Source organism: Piliocolobus tephrosceles, chromosome 3, assembly GCF_002776525.5.
Source record: "Piliocolobus tephrosceles isolate RC106 chromosome 3, ASM277652v3, whole genome shotgun sequence".
NCBI classification, from domain to species: Eukaryota; Metazoa; Chordata; class Mammalia; order Primates; family Cercopithecidae; genus Piliocolobus; species Piliocolobus tephrosceles.
In genome coordinates, this window is record NC_045436.1 from 150,833,672 (window position 1) to 150,855,800 (window position 22,129).

The following is a 22,129-nucleotide window of genomic DNA, read 5'->3' on the forward strand; positions in this document are numbered from 1 at the left end:
TCTGAAAGGATTAAAAGTTTCTCTTTTGTGAGTTTCTCTAAATCATTATTTTACTAATTTGGTTCATATTGAAGTAGTTATAATTGGGTCATTCCCAAAGTTAATCACCTCATATAAAAACTCTTGTTTATGAAGAGCAGAGAAATGAGTTTGTAATTTAGAAGCATATATTAAGATATCTAAGTCCTATTAAAAAGAGAACAATGAAAATGAAGCTATTAAAATTATTCTAGAAATGTAACTTTGTAAACAACATTAGATCTTTTTATTGAAGTTGCTTGCTTGAACTGTATTATGGTTTATGACATGTGCTTTACCATTGCAAATTCAGAGATTATTTATATAATTCTTATCACATTTCAGACCTCACAAACCAGACAAAAAGTGTTACCCCTGCTATACATAGTAATCTTTAATTAATGGACTGGTATTCCAATTGCAAAATAATAAATCCATATCCTTTGCATCCTGGAACTACTATATGAGTGGTATGAAGGAGCAGTATCCCAGATACTTCTTTGTTAATTGAGATCTGGTTTATTTAACTTTATCTTACTCTTCATTGTTCATATTTCTATGAATAGGTTACTCTACTTTGTAGTCTCTAAACTCTAAATACATGGACCAAGACTTAAGAGAGTGATCAAAATCTTGAGTTGTCAAAGAAATAGGACTAGAGTTGAGGAAATACTGTTGATGGTGAAATTTGTCAATACTAATGCATTTATGCATGTATGCATACCATACATTAGAATAAAATGAAGCATTACACTGATTCCGTGTATTTATTCCAATATATGTCTAACAATTAGCATTTGAATACAAGTTGAGTATCCCTAATTGGAAAATCCAAAACCTGAAATGTTCCATTATCTAGAACTTTGGGTGCCGATGTGATGCTCAAATAAAATGCTCACTGGAATATTTCAGATTGTGAATTTCCAATTAGGAATGCTGAACCAGAAAGTAAAATGTAAATATTCCAAAATCTTAAAAATCCAAAATTGGAAATATTTATGGTCCCAAACATTTCAGATAAAGAATATTCAATCTGTATTATTTCTATATGCACAAGAAAGAAGAAAAATAAATAACATTATTATGCTATTGTCAAAGCAAAAATTGCACATGGCAAAGTCAAACAGGCTAAAAAAAAATGTATTCAAGTTATTGAAGTGCTCTCATTGTCTGGGGTGATACCCAAGGTTCATTGTCTCACAGCCACAGAAAACTAGGACACAGACACACAAAGAGTGAGGTTCAGAGCGAAAGATTAATAGGCGAAAGAAGGAAAATAGGTCCCTGCAGCAGAGAGAAGGATCCCAAACAGGTTTCCTGGTTCATGGAAAAAATGCAGGGGTTTATAGATTAGATTGAGGAGGCAGGGTCTGATTTACATAGGACACGAAAGATTGGTTGGACCAGGTGTGCCATTGGCCTAAGGTGCAAAAAAGTAATTAGGGCTAGGTGTACCATTTGCATAGGGCGCAAAAAGCAAGCTGGCCGCGCCCCCTCCACCCCCACTCCCACCAGCAATCTTTTATTATGCAGAGGAGTTCTCTACCTGGCCAGTGTTATGTTGCCTTTTCCTTTATTGTACACGTGGTAACAAAGGAAAGCCAAGATGGAGCCTCTATGTTGAACATGCCTGGCGCTCAGCCCTTTTCTATTGGCACAGCTGCCAGCATTTGCCCACGCAAGCTTCCAGTTTGCTTAACATTGTTGGCGGCTTAAATTTCAGGCTATGCTTTGTTTAAAAAGAAATAATCTGGGAGCTACTTTTTGTTAAAAGGGAGGCTTTGCCGAGGACTGTCTTACCCTCACTATCTGCCTAAATAATTTCTTTCTACCTCTGTGTCACTATTACACTTGGGTGAGACACTAAATTCAACTTCACCAAAATAAAAGGAAGAATAGTTTTTAAACTCTAGGTGAACTAACAGGAAAGAACTGAAGAAATTACAAGGAAGGTTGATTAAGGGAATGTGAGGGGCACATAGTTATTATTGAGTTTGCAAATGCTTTTGTCCCCAAGAGGCCATTTGTGTTTGCTAATCAATGCCCATTTAAGTTAGGCTTCTACTCTCCCCTAAGACTGGGAGGTTGGGGTGATTCCTTCCTTAATAACAGCACTTTGAAGCGATGGCTCCCAAATCTTTGAGAAAGTGCTGCCTTGTAAAACTGGCAAGAGGCTTTTAAAAAGATGTATCTCTTGGCCGAGCGTGGTGGCTCACGCCTGTCATCCTAGCACTTTGGGAGGCCTAGGCAGGCAGATCACGAGGACAGGATATTGAGACCATCCTGACCAACATGGTGAAACCCAGTCTTAACTAAAAATACAAAAATTAGCTGGGCGTAGTGGCGTGCACCTGCAGTCCCAGCTACTCGGGAGGCAGAGGCAGGAGAATCACTTGAATCCGGGAGGCGGAGTTTGAAGTGAGCTGACATCAGGCCACTGAACTCCAGTTCTGTCTCAAAAAAACAAACAAACAACAACAACAACAAAAAACTGTATATCTTAAAGGGATACAGTAAGAATTTGAAATTATAAGTTTTCTAGTCAATGGACAATTGAAAGAGAAATCAGGGTCAACAGGTAAGAAAAATGTTGTCTTAAGTTTAGTTACATTTAGGGAAACTTTAAGGCCCGATTGATAACTATGTTTATGTGGTTTTATGAAGCTTAATAGGTTAACTTTTTTTTTTTTTTGTACTAGGTTCAGAGCATCTACAACTCAAAAGGTTATGACATATTATGCTGAATTTCCTACTAAGTAAATGACTATACATTTGCAAATTTCTCATGATCCCACACCTGAAAACAATATTCATTGTTCCAGGTTTTATTTGCCTTTATAAAAAACACTTACAGTTTTTCTTTCTTTTTTTTTTTTTTTTCTTTTGAGACGGAGTCTCGCTCTGTCACCCAGGCGGGAGTGCAGTGGCCGGATCTCAGCTCACTGCAAGCTCCGCCTCCCGGGTTTACGCCATTCTCCTGCCTCAGCCTCCCGAGTAGCTGGGACTACAGGCGCCCGCCACCTCGCCCGGCTAGTTTTTTGTATTTTTTAGTAGAGACGGGGTTTCACCATGTTAGCCAGGATGGTCTCAGATCTCCTGACCTCGTGATCCACCCGCCTCGGCCTCCCAAAGTGCTGGGATTACAGGCTTGAGCCACCGCGCCCGGCCTTTTCTTTCTTTTTTTAAGATATTTATTTATTTATTTCCTTTCCAACTTTTTTTTTAATGTACTTTAAGTTCTAGGGTACATGTGCACAACGTGCAGGTTTGTTACATATGTATACATGTGCCATGTTGGTGTGCTGCCTTAAATCTGTGCCATGGCGGTTTGCCGCACAAATCATCCCATCTTCTAGGTATTAAGCTCAGCATCCATTAGCTATTCTTCCTGATGCTCTCCCTGCTCACACCCTTCCACCCTCCAACAGTCCCCAGTGTGTGTTGTTCCACTCCGTGTCCATGTGTTCTCTTCATTTAGCTCCCACTCATAAGTGAGAACATGCAGTATTTGGTTTTCTGTTCTTACCTTAGTTTGCTGAGGATAATGGCTTCCAGCTCCATCCATGTTTCTGTAAAAGACATAATCTCATTCCTTTTTATGGCAGGAGAGTATTCCATGGTGCATATGCAGCACATTTTCTTTATCCAGTCTGTCGTTGATGGGCATTTAGGTTGATTCCATGTCTTTGCTATTGTGAATAGTGCTGCAGTGAACATACGTGTTAATGTTAATAGAATAATTTCTATTCCTTTGGGTATATATCCAATAATGGGATTGTTCGGTCAAATGCTTTTTTTTCTGCCTCTAGGTCTTTGAGGAATTGCCACAGTATCTTCCACAATGGTTGAACTAATTTACACTCCCGCCAACGGTGTAAAAGTGTTGCTTTTGCTCCACAATCTTGCCAGCATCTGTTGTTTTTTGACTTTTTGATAATAGCCATTCTGAATGATGTAAGATGGTAGCTCATTGTGGTTTTGATTTGCATTTCTGTAATGATCAGAGATGTTGAGCTCTTTTTCATGTTTGTTGGCTGCATATGTGCCTTCTTTTGAGAAGTGTCTATTCATGTCCTTTGCCAACGTTTTAATGGAGTTGTTTGTTTTGTTTCTTGTACATTTGTTTAAGTTTCCTAAACTTAAAAAGGTAGTTAGACCTTTGTCATATAGATAGAATGAAAAAAATTTTCTCCCATTTGGTAGGTTTTCTATTCACTCTGATGATTGTTTCTTTTGCTGTGCAGAAGCTCTTTGGTTTAGTAAGACCCACTTTGCTAATTTTTGCTTTTGTTGCAATTGCTTTTGCATTTTTGTCATGAAAATTTTGCCTGTGCCTATGTCCTGAATGGTATTACCTAGATTTTTCTACTAGGTTTTCTATAGTTTTGGGTTTTACATTTAAGTCTTTAAAATCCATCCTGAGTTGATTTTTGTATATGGTGTAAGTAAGTCGTCCAGTTTTAATTTTCTGAATATGACTAGCCAGTTCTCCCAGCATCATTTATTACACAAAGAATTCTTTCCCTATTGCTTGTTTTTGTCAGGTTTGTTGAAGATCTGACGGTTGTAGGTGTGTGGTCTAATTTCTGGGTCCTCTATTCTGTTCCATTGCTCTGTTTGCCTGTTCCTGTACCTGTACCATGCTGTTTTAGGTTTTAGTTACTGTAGCCTTATAGTACAGTTTGAAGTCAGGTAATGTGATGCCTATAGCTTTTTTTTTTTTTTTTCCATAGGATTGTCTTGGTGGCTATACAAGCATACAAGCTCTTTTTTGGTTCCATATGAATTTTAAAATAGTTTTCTTTTTCTAATTCTGTGAAGAATGTCAATGGTAGTTTAATGAGAATAGCACGGAATCTATAAATTGCTTTGGGCTGTATATGGCCATTTTCATGATGTCGATTCTTCCTATGCATGAAAATGGAATGATTTTCCATTTGTTTGTGTCATCTCTAATTTTTTGAGCAGTTGTTTGTAGTTATTCTTGAAGAGGTCCTAAAAATATGAAATGTTTCATGAATTTTGCATCATCCTTGCACAGGGGACATGCTAATCTTCTCTATATTGTTCCAATTTTAGTACATATACTGCTGAAGTGAGCACTATAAAAGATTTTCTAGAAACAATGCCACATATATAGGTAGTCACAAAATTCTATCTTGCATAGCCACATTTTCAAGATAATATTATTTCTTAATCATATGCTATCTTTTCCTACACCCAATGTATTTTCTTTTAGTGAAAAATATTTTTAAAATGGGACTTGAAGGCTACAGTTGTAGGACACAATTGTATTTGCTTCTTAATGTTTCAGTATGACAGTTCTTATTTGTATGTGTTTATACAGTCATGAGCAGTATAACAATCATAGACCATATAAATGATGGTGGTCCCATAAGATTACAACAGAGCTAAAAGATTCCTGTCACCTAGTGATGTCATAGCCATCTTAATGTAATTGTGCAATGCATTACTCACATATTTGTGGTGATGTTAGTGTAAACAATCCTACTACACTGCCAATTGTGCAAAAGTATATCTTGTACAATTACATACAATATATAGCATGTAATAATGTCATGAGATCCTTGGGGTGTTGCTTTTCCAGCCAGAAACCTCTGTGTCCAGTGGTGCCTTTGCCTGAGTTTTGCTAAGGCCTGTTTGGCTCATTTCATCCATTCAGCCTGGCAGGCTGCGTTCAGCTCATCCTACTGGCCTGGATGCCACACCTGCCAAGGGTGAGACACACGTGGAGCAAAGAAGGGTTTGTGAGTGAGCAAGTGTGGGGTCCAGCCACTGTGCATAGCCAGGCATATTGTCTTCAGTGGGGAGGGCAGCTCCAGGCACCAGCATAGGTATCAGTTCCCTGTAAGACTGTGTCTGGGCTGGGCATACCACAAGCAGCCTCCATGGCTGGCACTGGGGAATGTGGTGGCACCAAAAAGCTGGAAGATTCCAGAAATCACAGAGTCCCAAATAGGGTGTCACAACCCTGGGTCAGGGAGCTGCTAGGTCTGGGCTCCTCAAAGGGCCACAGCTCTTCTCTCCTTCTCTCTTCACTCCTTCTCATTACCTGCAACATGGCAAGCAAGGGGAGTGTTTCAGCCCCGTTTGTGTTATAGCTCTTTTAGCCCTGTCATTTGCTGTGTCCCACTTCCAGGAAGAATGAGGTATGCAAAAAAGTGTAGGGTGAGCAAGGCAAATAAGTGCTTTATTGACAGAGCAGCTCAAAGGAGACCCACAGTGGGTAGTTCCTCTCCACAGGCAGGTCATCTCAATGAGTGTCCACCTCTCAGCAGAGGGGAGATCCACAGTGGTTAGCTCCTCTTCACAGGCAGGTCCTCCCAACATCCCTTTAGCTCTGGGCAGACTAGGCAGAGAGGAGACCCACAGTGGGTAGGTCCTCTCCACAGGCAGGACATCCTAACTTCTGTTCAGCTCTCAGCAGAGAGGGGTTTTATAGGCTTCAGAGGGGAGGAAGTGTGTGTGATTGGTCCACGAATAGCCTTGGGTGGGCCCGGAAAAAGCACCATATGTTCTCACTCCAGTCCATGGAATTGGCAGCCTGTACCAGGCCTGAAGGTGGAGCTTCACTGGGAAACCACCCCTTTCCACCCAGGAGCCTGTCAGCCTCTTGCTGCCATCAGCGTGCCATCCACAGAGTCCAGGCTGTTCAGGCCAAGGGATGCCTGCAGGTCCGTGCTGAGCCATCCTTAGTACCCCCCACTCAGCCTCTCTCCTGTGCTGTCAGGGCCCAAAGTCTGGAGGGGGCCAGGGCAGCAGAGAACTGTCACGTCAGCACCACCCTGAGCACAAGCACAGCTGGATGGGTTGTGATAGTGTCTGAGCTGAGCCTCAACTTTGCTCCAAAATCAAAGTGGAGAACAGGAGTAAGGGGAGTCCAGGCAGCAGGGGCAGGCCCTTCTGAGCCTGCAGGGGTGGGGGCCTTCCCAAAGAGCACAGGGATGCCCAGATCTGCAGCTATGGCTGGGCAGTGCATCTGCACCCAGGAGGGCAAGGCACCCACCCCTCCAACTTGGAAGCAGGCAAAGTTTCTCCCTGTTCCCAGCTCCTGCTGGCTCCGTGGAGCACACAGCCCTGGCCATGCCTCCCTCACTGCAGCCAGTGTCATGGGAGTGTCTACTGCAGATGGGCCGCTGCTTCCATCAATACTGATAATAATTGACTATGTTATTGGTTTATGTATTTACTATATTGTACTTTTCATCATCATTTTTAAGTGTACTCTTTCTAGCTATAAAAATGTTTACTGTAAAAATAGTTTGCTGTGTTATGTTGGCAGCAGCCGCATACATCTCATTTATGGTGTAACTTGATTGCTTCATTTTCTCTTGTGCTTGGTTTAATCTTGTGTTGTTTTGTTCATCATGATCCACAGGCATACAAAATCCATGAGTAATGTTGTCAATAGGTGGGTGTTGTCAATAAGTGATTGGGTAACAAAATTAAAAGTGATTAGGGACTACAAAGGTGGAAAATCAGGGGTGGTTATTGCTCATCAGTCTCATGTTGTCATAGCTTCAATCATGAAGAACAAGAACAAAGTGATAGAAGGTGTTTAAGAATCTGCTTGATCATGTCAGGAGTTCTAGAGCAGCCCGACCAACATGGTGAAACCCCTTCTCTACTAAAAGTACAAAAATTAGCCAAACATGGTGGTGCTTGCCTGTAATCTCAGCTACTCAGGAGTCTGAGGCAGGAGAATCACTTCAACCTGGAAGGCGGAAGTTGCGGCGAGCAGAGATCGAGCCACTGCACTCCAGCCTGGACAACAGAGCAAGACTTTGTCTCAAAAAAAAAAAAAAACAAAAAACAAAAAACAAAACAAAAAACAAAAACAGAATCTGTTTGATTGTAGGCAAAGAAGCTTACCAAACTTTGAGAATGATTTAGATTAGATATGGAGAAACTTCTCATGACCTGGATTTAAAAGCAGACACAGAAGTGTATGCTTCTCAGTATTGTGACAATCACAGCCAACGCAAAAAGTTTGTTTGCAACATTGAAAGAAAAGATTGAACCTATTTCACAGGTTCTAGCTTGGATGCAATTCTGCCTTTGATGCAAGCTTACTTATATGTATTCTTTCAAATTTTATTATTACTATTTTATTTATTTGAGACAGGTTCTCACTCTGTCCTCCAGGCTGGATTACAGTGTCACACATGTGACTCCCTGCAGCCTTGACCTCCTGGGACCAAGTGATCCTCCCACCTCAACCTCCCAATATTCTTGATTCTGGTTTCTTTGGATTTCTCTTGCTATCTCTCCAACTAACAATGTAGTTGAAAATAATTGTTAATATATATCTTATGAAGCATGTTCAAATATAAGATAAGTGTTATCCTAGAATTTATCTTCACATATCTGGTCTATCATATTTTCAGAAACTGATAACCTGTTTTGATGTAAAACAGTGTTCTATTTTACTGGGACCAAAATATTTTACTCACTCAATTGTATTTCTGGTCCTAAGAACCAATTAATGGAATCAAAACTGATTTGGAAACATAAATTGATTTATGAATCTAATTTATGCTATGCCAATTCAGATTTCTTAAATATAGAGTCTGTGAATTTTCTTCTCCTTCAAATAATATAGATTATTCTAGCTGTTCATGTTAGAAAGCCCTAAGTAATCTAATATATTAAAATATTTTATTGTGTTATATTCCACCCCTAGATAACACAAAAAGTGTAACTAGGAGATAGTAAAACTATGGTATTTCTACTAGTTAATGAAAATTATTGGCATACAGGTCTTTTCTAGGTTACCATTTTATCTCTAACATTTAACTCAGAATAAATCCAAATTCAGAGCTAAGCTTTTATTTTTAGAGCAAAATATCTTTTAAAAAATGTACTACATTACTTTTCCCAACTTTAAAATATACCTTTTTGAAATAAAGTTATAGAGGAACATAATGATACCAAAAAAGTGGCAATACCTTGTAATGCAAACAAAATAACAAATTTGATCTATCATTCAATCAAGTTAAATATTTTCTCTATGCAAATATTATCAAATTTTAATTATTTAAAGAGATAATCAAAATATGTAGTCAAGATGTAGGAGAAATGTATTATTGAGGTGTGTTGGACAGTTAGTTAATAAAAAATATCATATATTATCTGAATAATGTGATTTGGGGATTTTTAAAGTTTTTCTTAAAAATTGCAATTTGTGGGGTTTTAGTATTATTCTCAATAGCTTTAACAAAAGTCCTTTCACCTTTTTCCATTTCCAAATTGTGTTTCAGCTACTTTAATAGCATAGTTAATTGGTAAACTTGAGTATAGCATCCAACTTTTGAGTAAACAAGGTCACAAATTTGTATTCTAGTACATTACTTTAGTCTTTGTACTTTTAATGGAACAAATCAATGATATTCCTTTGGATCAATGTGTTGTAATTATTTCTGTAATATTGTAAATTTGTGATTACTCAAGATTTAATAGTAAATTCATTAATCTTACATAATTGACTCATTTGCATAAATGTCTATTTTGTATAACAATTATCCTTATAAGCTGCACTGTTTAAAGTGGAAATTCATGCTCAGGTTTTCTCTACTACATAGAGACACTAGTATACTTCCATACGGTATTTATGAAGATTGACTGCATGTTCAACTTGACTGGGCCACAGGGTGCCCAGATATTTGGTCAAACATTTTTTTCTGGGTATTTCGGAAAGGATGTGTTTGGGTGAGATTTATATTTAAATCAGTAGACTGAGTAAAGTAGATTGCCTTCCATAATACAGGTGGACCTCATCCAGTCAGTTGAAGTCCTGAATAAAACAAAACTGCCGTCCTTCCCCTGAGTGAGAGATAATTTTTCCTGTTGATGGTGTTTCAACTGGGACATCAGCTTCTTTTCCTGCCTTCACACTTGAACTAAAACATTGGCTCTCCCCGGGTCTTGAACCCGCCAGGCTTCAGATTAGAACTATAGTTTTAAGTCTCTTGGTTCTCAGACCTTTAGATTCTGACTGGAACTAAACCATAGCTCCTCTAGATCTCTAGCTAACTGATTCACACTGCAGGATTTGGTACTTGCCAGACTTTATAATTGTGTGTGCCAGTTGCTTATAATAAATCTCTCTATACATATGTGTGTATGTGTGTGTATTCTATTGGTTCTGTTTCTCTGGAGAACCCTGACTAATACAAAGTTATAAATATTTCAATTGGAAAAAAATAGATACGTGACTTCATATATATATTGGTTTTGGTGGGGGGAAAAGATGCCATCACAAACAACTGAAGGCAACATTTTTTGACTGTAATTCAAGATAAGGGAAAAATTTTAAAATGTTTTCTTTACATGCTGTGTTTTTTCCTTGAAAGAGTTTCTGTTAAAGACATATATTAAAAACTAATATATATTTCTACATTTATATTGTACATTTAATAAAATGTACAAATAAGCCACTAACTTCAGATAATACATTATCTCATAATCTTTTATGCATTTAGCTTATGAAAGCATTAGATTTTGCATTGTTTTGCTGAAATACAGACATTTTGACTTTATTGGATCATTTTCATAATTTTTTGACAACTGTATAATTAAGCAAGGCATATTCCAAAATGTAGCTCTTTATATTATGTAAAATATATTTTAAAAAAGCTAAGTCATTTAAAAGAGAGTAAAAAAGAGTAAAACTATGAATGAAGTTTTATACATATGCTTGTTATAAATATACTACAAAATATAAATAAAATAAATAAGAGCACTTATGAAGAAATTAAAATTTAAGCAGATACTACTGAAAACATACTTGAGGTGTTTACGTTAAAATGTTTACAAAAAGCAAACAGTATGCAAATGGTTGCTCATTTTTAAAATGCTTTTTAAGTACTTGTTTTTTTAAAACTGGGACTATAAGTTAATCAGACAACACACAGTCCACATTTCTAGATACACAATTTAAAAAATAATTTTTCATTATGTGAAATCAAACAAATATACTATACTACATTTGAAAAGCTTTTACAATCTTTAAGCTATTTTTCAGGCTTAACAAGACATCTCCACTGCCTAATTTGTTTAGGGTAAATATGTCTGCTAAAAAATTGAATACTTTCCTTCAAATCAGTTCTGTACTATCTGCAGATTATTATACATTCCCAAAACAATAACATTTTGAAATGCATGTAAATATTATCAGACTTCTTAAAGCGATCTTCAAAGTGCTAATTCTTGTCCTGATCTAGGCGATCCTATTTTTCACCCACTGTGTTTGATTTTCTATATTGACAATTTCCAGGTTTACCTGGTGAAGAAAACTCCAGTTCTCTTTTCCTTATACACTTGATATTCATGCGATATCATCTAGATATTAATCTGTTCCTTCGTAACTAAAATATATAGCTACCATCATTCTGGTTTGTTCTGAGGAAAGTATAGGCTATAAATAAGATGATTAAGGTGATTTGATTTCCAGTAAAGCTCTCTTCTTCCCTTGTATACTTGGATGTACTTCTTGCCACTCTGTTGTGTGAGGTTTGATTTCTTTTTCATCGTGTTTTTCATCAAAATCTCTGCTACTAGCGTCATCATTTTTATTTTGGGAACCTCTCTTCTTTTTCTGTTTTTTTTTTTTGTTGTTGTTGTTGTTGTTTTTTGTTTACTGCAGTTTCACTCATAGTAACCCCATCTACCTGATTCTGTAGATCCTATTTCACTGGAACAATGGCATGAGCGCATATATATATATATATATATTTTTTTTTTTGATTTCGCAGTTTTCTTAGATACTTAGGATTCTATTTCCAACCTCTTCTTTGATTTTTTCTTGTCAGTATCAACTTGTCTATGTTATTCTGGTTATTTCTCTGCAGTGCAGGTAAGTTGATCTTTCTCAAACGTCTGCCATTGCCTACCTTGAAAATTTAACCAATTCTGCATCGAAGAGTCTTCTGTGATACTGTCTTCTTTCTCTACCATTTGCAATTTTTGGCTTACAATCGCATAAGAACGTTTCTCAAGTATAGTTATACATATTCATATTTCTCATCTTCAAGGTCAATAGATTGGGATGATATGATTGTTTAGATTTCCATAAATTCTGTATAGTTGCAATGTCCTAATTTATCATTACAGTCCATTTCAACCATCCTCTTCAAAACAGTAAGTGGCAAAATGTCGATTGAAGAGCTGAAGCTACATGAGCAATCTCATAGGACAGCTTCATAAAGTTTCTAAGGATACTAAGTTTGAAACAAAAGGTTTGCTCCTCAACTTTGGTTCACTTTTATTTTGGGGGGAGATTATATAATTTTTTTCCCGAAGTACTACATGACATTATCTTAACATAAATTGTTGATGGTTTTCAAGCATCTAAGGATTTTAATCACAGCCATATGAGACAGTTATAGAATTATAATCTTCAAACTGGGTAGCTAATAGGGGCTTCGTTGTTAAAGTTAATCATCTCTTATCAGCTATATTATTAGAATATTATCACTTAGTATGCTAAGTAGATTGTTGTTATATTGGGGCTCAAATTCAGCTAAACTTAAGAACAAAATATTACATACTTACATTTTGATTTCGATGAACAAATTATACGCAAATCTGTGTTATGGACATTAGGATCTGGTCTCTTTAGCACATTGATATAACCAAGAACACGGACAAACTGAATAGATAGCCATAAATTTCAACATACATTGAGTAAAAACTAAAAATTATGTCTTTCTTATTGACTTTCAGAACTATCAAAGCACTGCTAAAGTTTATGGCTCAAGGACTTGCTATATCATCAAATTCTTTCTATGTTCTCAGGACTGTTCATCAGTTAAAGTAGTGTTAGCTTTGGCTGTCCACATGAACATCACTTTATTTCATTGTTTTCTTGGATAGTATTTTGTAACAGCCATTATAATTTTTAAAAACTTTCTTCTACAGTTCTTTCTTTAAGCTAAAGCTTAAAATGTCATAAGACCGTCTTCTTGATATTATTTGTAATCTTTGTATGTAAGAAATGAAATCAGTAACTCTCTGGAAGCACACCTTACTTTTTATTTTTAGAAGTAATATTTTGGTAATGATGCCACACAGATCTTACCTACATTTTCTAATATTCTTTAGCTGGATTTTCTCAGTCTTCCGGTCAGGGTGTCTGACGGTAGCATGTCCGGACACGAACCTCACGAAGGAGGTGAAGAAGTCGTTCCTGCTGACATTGTATTGAAACTGCTTCCCCACCATGGCACCCTCCTTTTCTTTCTCATTCTTACCCCTCTTCCTGCATGATCCTATGCGCTGCTGCAACTACTCCGAGGATGCCAACCCTGTGGGATGTACCGCTGACTGCGTGATGCTGCTGTTGACATTTCTAGCTCACCTATTTCTCTTTTAATTTTATCTTTTATTTTAGGTTCAGGGGTACACGTGCAGGTTTATTATATGGGTAAACTTGTGTCACAGGGGTTTGTTATACAGATTATTTTGTCACCCAGCCTAGTACTGGGTGTACTAAGCCTAGTACCCAATAATTATTTTTTGATCCTCTCCCTTCACCCATCCTTCACCCTCAAGTAGGCCCCAGTGTCTGTTTTCCCCTCCATGTGTCCATGTCTTCTCATCATTTAGCTCCTACTTGTAAGTAGTTAAATAGTAGCTCACCTATTTCTAACATTCAGCTCAGGACCTTGTTGTAAATGTTGTGCCACAGCAGTGTTTCTCAAAATGTCCAATGTAAATATCTTTGTCTCCTCGGATGCTCCCCAAATACGCAGATTTCAAGAAATCAGATCAACTGGATCTGATCACTTAGAGTTGGGTCTACAATGTAAAAGTTTAGTGAGACTTTCATAAAAAGCATGAGGAATGTTGTACTTGTGAGTGAAAACGTACTATGATCTGTCAAACTGAACGTAGTATGTTTTTGCCTTTAATGAGCAATGTGAGGCAGTTAAGCTGTTGAGAAGAGAGGGGAAGGTGAACTTAAGGCACAGAACAAAAAAGTGCTGCACTATTGTCTAAGTAATTTAGTTATGCACCTATTCAGCAAATGTTTATCAAGTGCGTATTGTATTTTAGACACAGCTCAAGGACCCAAGTATTACCATATGTACTAGTGAATCAAATGAAAAGAATACTTCTCTTCGTGGAACATGGAGTGAGCCTGAGGTGTGAGAAGATTAAGCAAAGAATTTTACAATGTCCTTCAAGTAGTTTGGTAAGGTGCACAGCAACATTTCTATCTATTTATCATCTGTCTATCATCTATCTATCTATCTATCTATCTATCTATCTATCTATCTATCTATCTATCTAATTGCTTTTACCTGACTATAAACTTCTGCTCCGAAACAGGAGAACTAGCCAATATCTAAGGGTTGCTGCCCACACCATCATTTCCCAAGGGAAACAGCAACATTGAAAACTAAAGATTTTAGCTAGAATGACTCAATCGTTTTTCTAGGAGATGTCTGAAGTATAACTCTAATGCTATTTACAAAACTGAAATCACTATGTGTTGCTGTTAACCCAGGAACAGCAATAAAACACAGAACACCAGTCAGGAGTTTAACCTGCCCTGGTGACTATGAGAGCCCACCAATACAACAGGTCAAGGGCAAATGAATAAACATGGCTTTTTTTTATTGTTCAGTGTTCCATTATTTATACATTTAAAATATTTTTAGTTGTATTGAGGTACTATTGATATACAATAAAGTGTACAGTTTTACAATGATGTCTGTGTGAAACCACCATCACAATAAAAAATTTCCATCAATCCCAAATGTTTCCTCATGTTTCTTTGAAACTCATCTTCCCTTCATTATATCTCCAGATACCTATATATATATATATATATATATACACACACACACACATATATATTCATATACACACACATACATATATACACACACACACACATATATAATCTAAATGTCACTATATACTAGTTTGCATTTTCAAATATTTAATGCAAATGGAATCACACAGCCTGGCTTTCAAAAAAAGTGCAGCATAATGATTTTGAGATTTGTCCATGTTGTATGTATCATACAACATGTTTATTTACTTTATTGTGGTGAAAAAAGCACCATGAAAATATGGGTTTCTCAGTTCCACACAACATAAAATACAGCTTTTAACAAAGCTTTTGGGGTTTAGGACATTATTGCTAACTGTCAGAACAACGTTATACAGCAGAAGTCTAGAACTTTCTCAGTTTACATAACTGAATAGTTTCTATTGCTATGTACTATTTTTTCTTCTAAAGTTTCTAATATTCCATTAAAATGTATCTTTAGCTCCAGAAGATTAATTTGGGACTTATAATTTTTGACCTTTTGCTTCTGCCATCTTTAAACTAATGCTTTCTATACAGATGTAGTATACCTTCTTATACAGATGTAGTATACGTTTATACAGATGTAGTATACAGTATATATATATATATACTGTATATACAGATGTAGTATATATCTGTATATACAGATATATACTGTATATACTGTATATATCTGTATATACAGATGTATATACAGATGTAGTATACAGATGTAGTATACGTTTAATAACTCTTAATTTTTTGGCTACTACCTCTATAATCTCCATCATTTTTGAATCTATTTACAATAATTGATTTCCTTACCGTGAGTTAAATATACTTACGTTTTTGCATGTCTGCTAATTTTTTTGATCAGATGCCAAACATTATGTCTGCATGATTGAATGATGAATACTCAGTATACTTTTTATTGTTATTGAACTTTGTTGTGGAATTTGGTTATGTGACTAGGAATTGCTTGATCCTTAGAGATTTGTTATTAAGTTTTGCAGATACAACAAAGTCCAGGGCTACCTCCGTGCCAGAACTAAGGCAATATGCTTCTCAGAACTTCACTTGATGCTTCTAGTATAGGAGATATTTCTACTCTTATAAGTACCTGAATTATTTGCAGGTCTTCTTGAGCTCTGAGGATTTCTCTACGTGCTCCTTTTTAGTGGTTGTTTCCCTGGCTCTGTTTCTTTTCATCCATGACCTATTCACTATTCAGCTAAAGACTTGAGAGGAACTCTCTTTGGATTTCCAGAGTTCTCTCTGCAGTTTTCTCCCCTTTGGTACTCTAGCATGCGATCTCTGGATGTCTGAGCTTATTGAGCTCTGAACTTCGTGTTCTCAACTCTGGGGAACCTCTGGCCTTTTCTAGTGTTTCTACTCTGCAGCAGTGTTACTGCTGCCTGTAATCTCTCTGTAATCGGTTAACTCAGCCAATTCTGTGGTTCATCCCAGGTACTTCCATTCTCAGGAGTAAGTGTCCTGTATTATCTATTGTCCACTATGTGAAAACTCTTGTTTCGCATGTTTTGTCTAGTTCATTGGTTACTTTAAGGTGAGGTGATAAATATGCTCTATTTTACTACATCATGGAGAGAGGTAGAATTCTCAACATTATGTTTGAAAATTAATTTGTTAAAATTTCTCCTCTATTTGTTTAGTGAAATAGACTTTGCAAGAAAGAAAGCATTTCACACATATGTTCCTACTTCAAAAACTTTAAACTCAGAGATTTTAGTAATGGCTGAATTTATTAAAACATCGGTTTATATTCATCAGTTAAATTTCACAAGATTTATCAGCAAATCCAGTCAAATATCCCTTAGACAGATGATAATACACAAATGATAGTTATATATAACATAAATGAATTTCATAATGTTGAACCAAAAAGCTAGATACAAAATAATTTATGTTGTGTGAGTCCATGCGTGCAAATATCAAAAACCTGCAAAAGTAATCTATGGTATTAGAAGGTATAATCACAGTTAATTTGTACACACACAAAAAATGTGATGATCATACAATAAGAAACTTCTTGGGCGCTGGTAATGTGTTTCTCAATATACCTTGCAAATATTTTCTCCAGTTATTTTTAGCTTGCATGGATTTGTTATATTTTAGTTGTATGAGAAATTTTCATTTGTAGCGAATAAAATTTATAAACATTATATTTTCTCTATTTTAGCATTGAATTCTTCTAAAATATTTTAGATTCAAATTTTTTTTATAATTGTATTTATATATTTGCTCCATCATAGCAAAAGTCTATGCTCCAACAACATATGTTTTGAAAACAGGAGTGAGATATCCTTTCTAGTATAGGTTTTTTTCCTATGAAAAGCAGCTACTTGGTTCAAAACGATTTTTCATATCTTAATTTTATAGACAGATTCTTTCTTGCCCAGACTGGAATGCTTCAGTCTACCAATTCAGATGCTTATCTCCTATGGAAACACCTTCAAAAATACACCCAGAAATAATGTTTACTAGCTATCTGGGCATCCCTTACCCCAGTCAAGTTGACATAAAAAGTTAACCATGATAGTGATAAATTAAATGCTTCTGGAACATTTTATGTTATGTAAACATACTATATACATGCAGTATGGGGATGTGTATATACAGATCTGCATATATATTATGTAGACAAACATACAGATACTCTCTATCTCTGTGTGTGTGTGTATGTATATATATATGTGTGTGTGTGTGTGTATATATATATATATATATATATATATATATATATATATATATATATATATATATATAGTGTTGCCTCATGTGTTACGCTAGTTATGAGTTATGCTAGTTTCCCAGTTTTTTAAATAGTTATATTGTACTCCTTGTCTATTTTATTGTATTAGATGACTTTCAGGAAGGATGGTATGTTACTGTGTTAGTTTTACCTAGATATCTAATCAGTTTAAATGAAATTGATTTTACAAAATTATCTTCATTGCTTGTAAACACATTTACTTATGAAAAACCAAAATCAACTTTTGAAAGTTTTCTTTTTTTTTTTTTTAAACCAAAAAATGGTCTAAAAAAGGATGTAAATCCAGGAGACAAAAGAAGAAAATGTACAAAGAATCCCAGCGTGTTATTGAAGGTACAATATGATTTTTTTTTTTAAATCGAAAGGCCCTAATTCAAGTTTTGTGAAGTGTTATATGAGGCTTTAGCTGTGTGATTCCTGATAAAGTCAGTGATCCTCATGGACTATAATGGGAGTCACACAGCTACAACCCCAGGAATCCCTTTGCACATTCAGTTATGTCTATAAAACTGTTTAGGCAATTTAGATATTATTTTGCTTCAGTAAGAAGAAATAATTTCATGTTTTAAAAAGCTTTTAGTCTCCATCAAAAAATACAGACTAAAACAGTTTATTATAATTTTAAAGAAAGAAATGATCAACATAATTAAATGTTGTGAATATGTTTTGGCACTACTTAATTTCATATCGTAATAAAATGAAGAAATGTAGTTCAATGACATGAACATTTAAATGAGAATGCAGCATCTACCATGAATACCTGGTCTGGTGACTCCAGAGTCAAAGTACTTTTGGAACTTTATTATTTTAATCATTTGTCATCTTTTCAATGCAAATAACAGTGACCATAAAACAATGGTACATTCCCTTAGAAAATTTAGACGAGAAAAAGAGAAAAAAATAAATCCTTTGTTTAAAATTTATTCATTTATCAATAAAAAATTGGGCAAGTTCAGTATCTATTTTATCAAATATCTTTTACTCCTTTTCAATTTTACTCTATTTCTTTCTTTTTATTTTCTCACAACACACACATGCTCACACCCGAGCACCTATGCACACACATGAATGAGTCTGAAGATGCACAAAAACTTTTATGTCTATATATTTTGATAGCTAAGAGGGCTTTTCTAAAGCCAGATTGCTCAAAAGGAAATCTATCCCAGACCACTTTACACCTAAGTAGGTATCAATAACAGTCTTACCTCTGTGTATCTCAATTTTCTCTAATCTGTAAAATAGGAAAACTAATAGATCTATATTGTAGCATTATCATGAAGAATATATGTGTTAATGTGTGGAACAGAGCTTTTACATATTATAAGATCTCCAAATTAAAGCGAATAAATTTAGATTATTTACATCCACATTTCAACTAGACATTTTACGCTATGCATACTTTGCCTAAGGTAAGGTATTTAAAAATTTGTACATTTATCATAAGTATCAAATATCGTGCTTGACATTATAGTGTACATTCTATAAGTGTGCTATAAATTGGTGTTTATTAATATGCTTATTTTGACAGATGAGGAAACAAGTGCACAGTAGTTAAGTGTGTTATTGAAGGTCATGAACTTAGTTACCGGTAGAGCTGTAAATCAGACTTTGATTTTCTGGCAACATATTAATTATTTCATACCAAAACAATTTTGTGTATGTTGGATAAGTGTTGTACAACAGCTGTGAACAAAGGTAACAAGATCCATTCTCTGACACTTCTCATGTTGAAGCAAGAAGTGAGAAAAAACAAATACGTTAAGAATTTTAACAATGATAATTTTCCAAACAAAATAAAATGAGATAATTTAGAAGAAATAAATAGATAAAGAAGGGTTATTTTAGATAGAAGTATCAGAAAAAAATACTGTTAGCAGAGTTAACATCTGAAGTGAGAAGTTAATGATGAGAGGGACTTCCCAGTTGAACTAGGGGTGGGAGTGCAGGGTCAGGTTTCAAGACAATGAGAACTGTAAGAATAAAGGCCTTTGTGAGAGAAATAGTGGGATTAAGGATGCCAGCTTGAGTGAGTGAGTGCATACTAGAAAAGATTATTGGGGACCCGGTGGAGTGGCTCAGGCTTATAATTCCAGTACTTTAGGAGGCTGAGGTGGAAGGATTGCTCCAACCCAGGAGTTCAAGACCAACCTGGACAACACAGGGAGACTCATCTCTACAGGCAATTAAAAAAAAAAAAAAAGATTATTGGGAAGGGAAAGAAAATTAATCAACTATAATAAGTTGATTTGGGACAAGTTAAGTATGCAATATCTAAATAAATTATTAAAATGGAAACATTGGATTGGGAATTGAAATATACGTGTGATGCTTGTGATGTATGATGTTAATTTCATTGACGGCACTGAATGAGGGAACTCATACAAAGAAGTGTAGGTGGAGACATGAAGAGGGCACTGGGTCAAGCTTTAGGGTACTCTAAATTTTAACAATAATTTTAAAAAATGATCCAGCAAAATAGATAGAGATGAGGCAGTTGGATCTAGACAGAAAACGGATCATATTGTTATAAAAATTAAATTAAACTTTTTTTTTTCTCAAAGAGATAAGAGAGATCATGCCTACCAGATGCAGTTAAATGGTCAAGGATGATGAACATAGAAGATAGTTTACAACATGGATTCTAGTGGAATGATGTGGTAAGAGGTCTGATTTCTCTGGATTACGGGAGGACAAGGAAGTAGGAAATGAGAGGGTGTTGTTTGGGACAACTCTTCCAACAGATATTCTAGAACAGAGACCTGCTTTAGTGGCAAGTAAAGAAAGGTTACGCATTAAATGTAAAAACATATTAGTGAAAGTAATAGACCATGTTAGCTAATAAAGACGATCAAATAAAGAAAGTTAATTTGATGATGCACACAATGACAGTAAGTGGAAGAGCAAAATATTTAAAACAATTAGAATATATCAAATCTTGGACACAAAGAGAGGAGTTAGCCTTAGAATAATTCAGGAATGTATTATTCACTTGGAGAGGAGGAAACAATGAGAGTGATAGTCTAGTTACAGTTGTTAGCCTCATCTAGATTGTTTTCTAACACCAACCACCAATTATCTGAGATAGCAAGTAGGTGCCCTATGAATTACTAATTGTTGAATTCTGACACTCTATAATTGGAGTTAGAATCAGACTCCGCAAGTCAAGGGCTCAGTATCAGAAGAGTACCCTCACTTCAGAGGTCAATCACAAGTCCAGATCATTTATACTTCTGACTGCCTAGCTTTAAAATAAGGGTTCTTGCAATCTCCTCCTCAGCTTCCATAATTTACTAGAATAGTTCATACAAATCAGAATAGCATTTTACTTACATTTACTGGTTTATTATAAAAGATATTATAAAAGACACAGATGCACAACCAGATGAAAAGTATATAGGGTGAAGGTCTGGAAGGGTCCCAGTGTGAGAACTTCTGTCCCTTTGAGTTGAAGTGCACCACCTTTCTAGAACATGGATGCATTCACTAACTCAGAAGCGCATCAAACTTGCTGTCCAATAATTTTTGCGGAGTGTCATCTGCTCTCCACATTCTTTCCAAGAATTGGTAGGTGGGTCAAAAACTTTCAGCCTTCTCTCCAGTTGGTCTTTTTGGTGCCCAGCCCCATTTGGGGTTTATCAATGGGCCTCATGCTAAGTCACCTCAATGACAAAAATTCAGGTATGACCAAAATGGAATCCTTAGACATAACAAAAGACATTTCTATTACTCAGGAAATTTCCAGGGTTTCAGGTGCTTTGGGACAGGAACTGGAGGCAAAGACCAAATATATTTCTTATTAATACCATAGCTGACATTTTTGCACTGTGGGATTACAGAGAAAAGCACTTAATTATATGCCTGTTGTTAAGAGTAAAGTGAGTTTGGTGGGTTAGATGTTGAAGGAGGTAAGAGAATGTACAAAATATTTGTTTAGCCAACTAAGAAAGTAAACATACTCATTGAAGTGAAGCAGAATTCTGTAAAATGTCAAGTGCATGAGCTAAATCGAAGTATCAGATAATCAGTATTACTTGAATCAGCGATGAAGATAATGCTAAAAAATTTCAAGTAATTGGTCATTAAAGGGGCTCAAAAAAATTAGAACGAGATCTAAGACATCGGGTACAACTTCTTAGGTCCTGTCCCTACGCATCAGACATGTGCTGTCTGGCCCAGAATAACAAACTGAGTCTCTAATTATGTCGGCAAATCATTTCACACAGAAAGCAGAATTTTAGCAAATGAAACACATGCATTTTATATTTCAGACAATTGTGTAAGTTATGATATTATTCAGAAAGCTCAATTTCAGAGATTTTGGGGTTTATTTAGTATAAGAAGTCCTTTGGGGAGGGAATATCTTGGTAAGTTTATTCAATAGATAATGATCTTTTCTCCTAACAAATATTTAACTGGAAGTCCAGTTCCAAGGGCCTGGATCTGTACCTATTTCTCTTCCTTTTCCCTCAAAGCAGTTCCATCACCCTCCCAAAAGG

At 35.8% G+C, this 22,129-nt stretch overlaps 1 non-coding gene across 1 annotated transcript; it reads right to left on the minus strand.

Annotated features, from left to right (window-relative positions):
• Nucleotides 1-5,015: 5,015 nt before the first annotated feature.
• Nucleotides 5,016-5,121, minus strand: LOC111550941. The gene has a single exon (XR_002734204.1). It is a non-coding gene; the product is annotated as a U6 spliceosomal RNA (small nuclear RNA).
• Nucleotides 5,122-22,129: the final 17,008 nt, after the last annotated feature.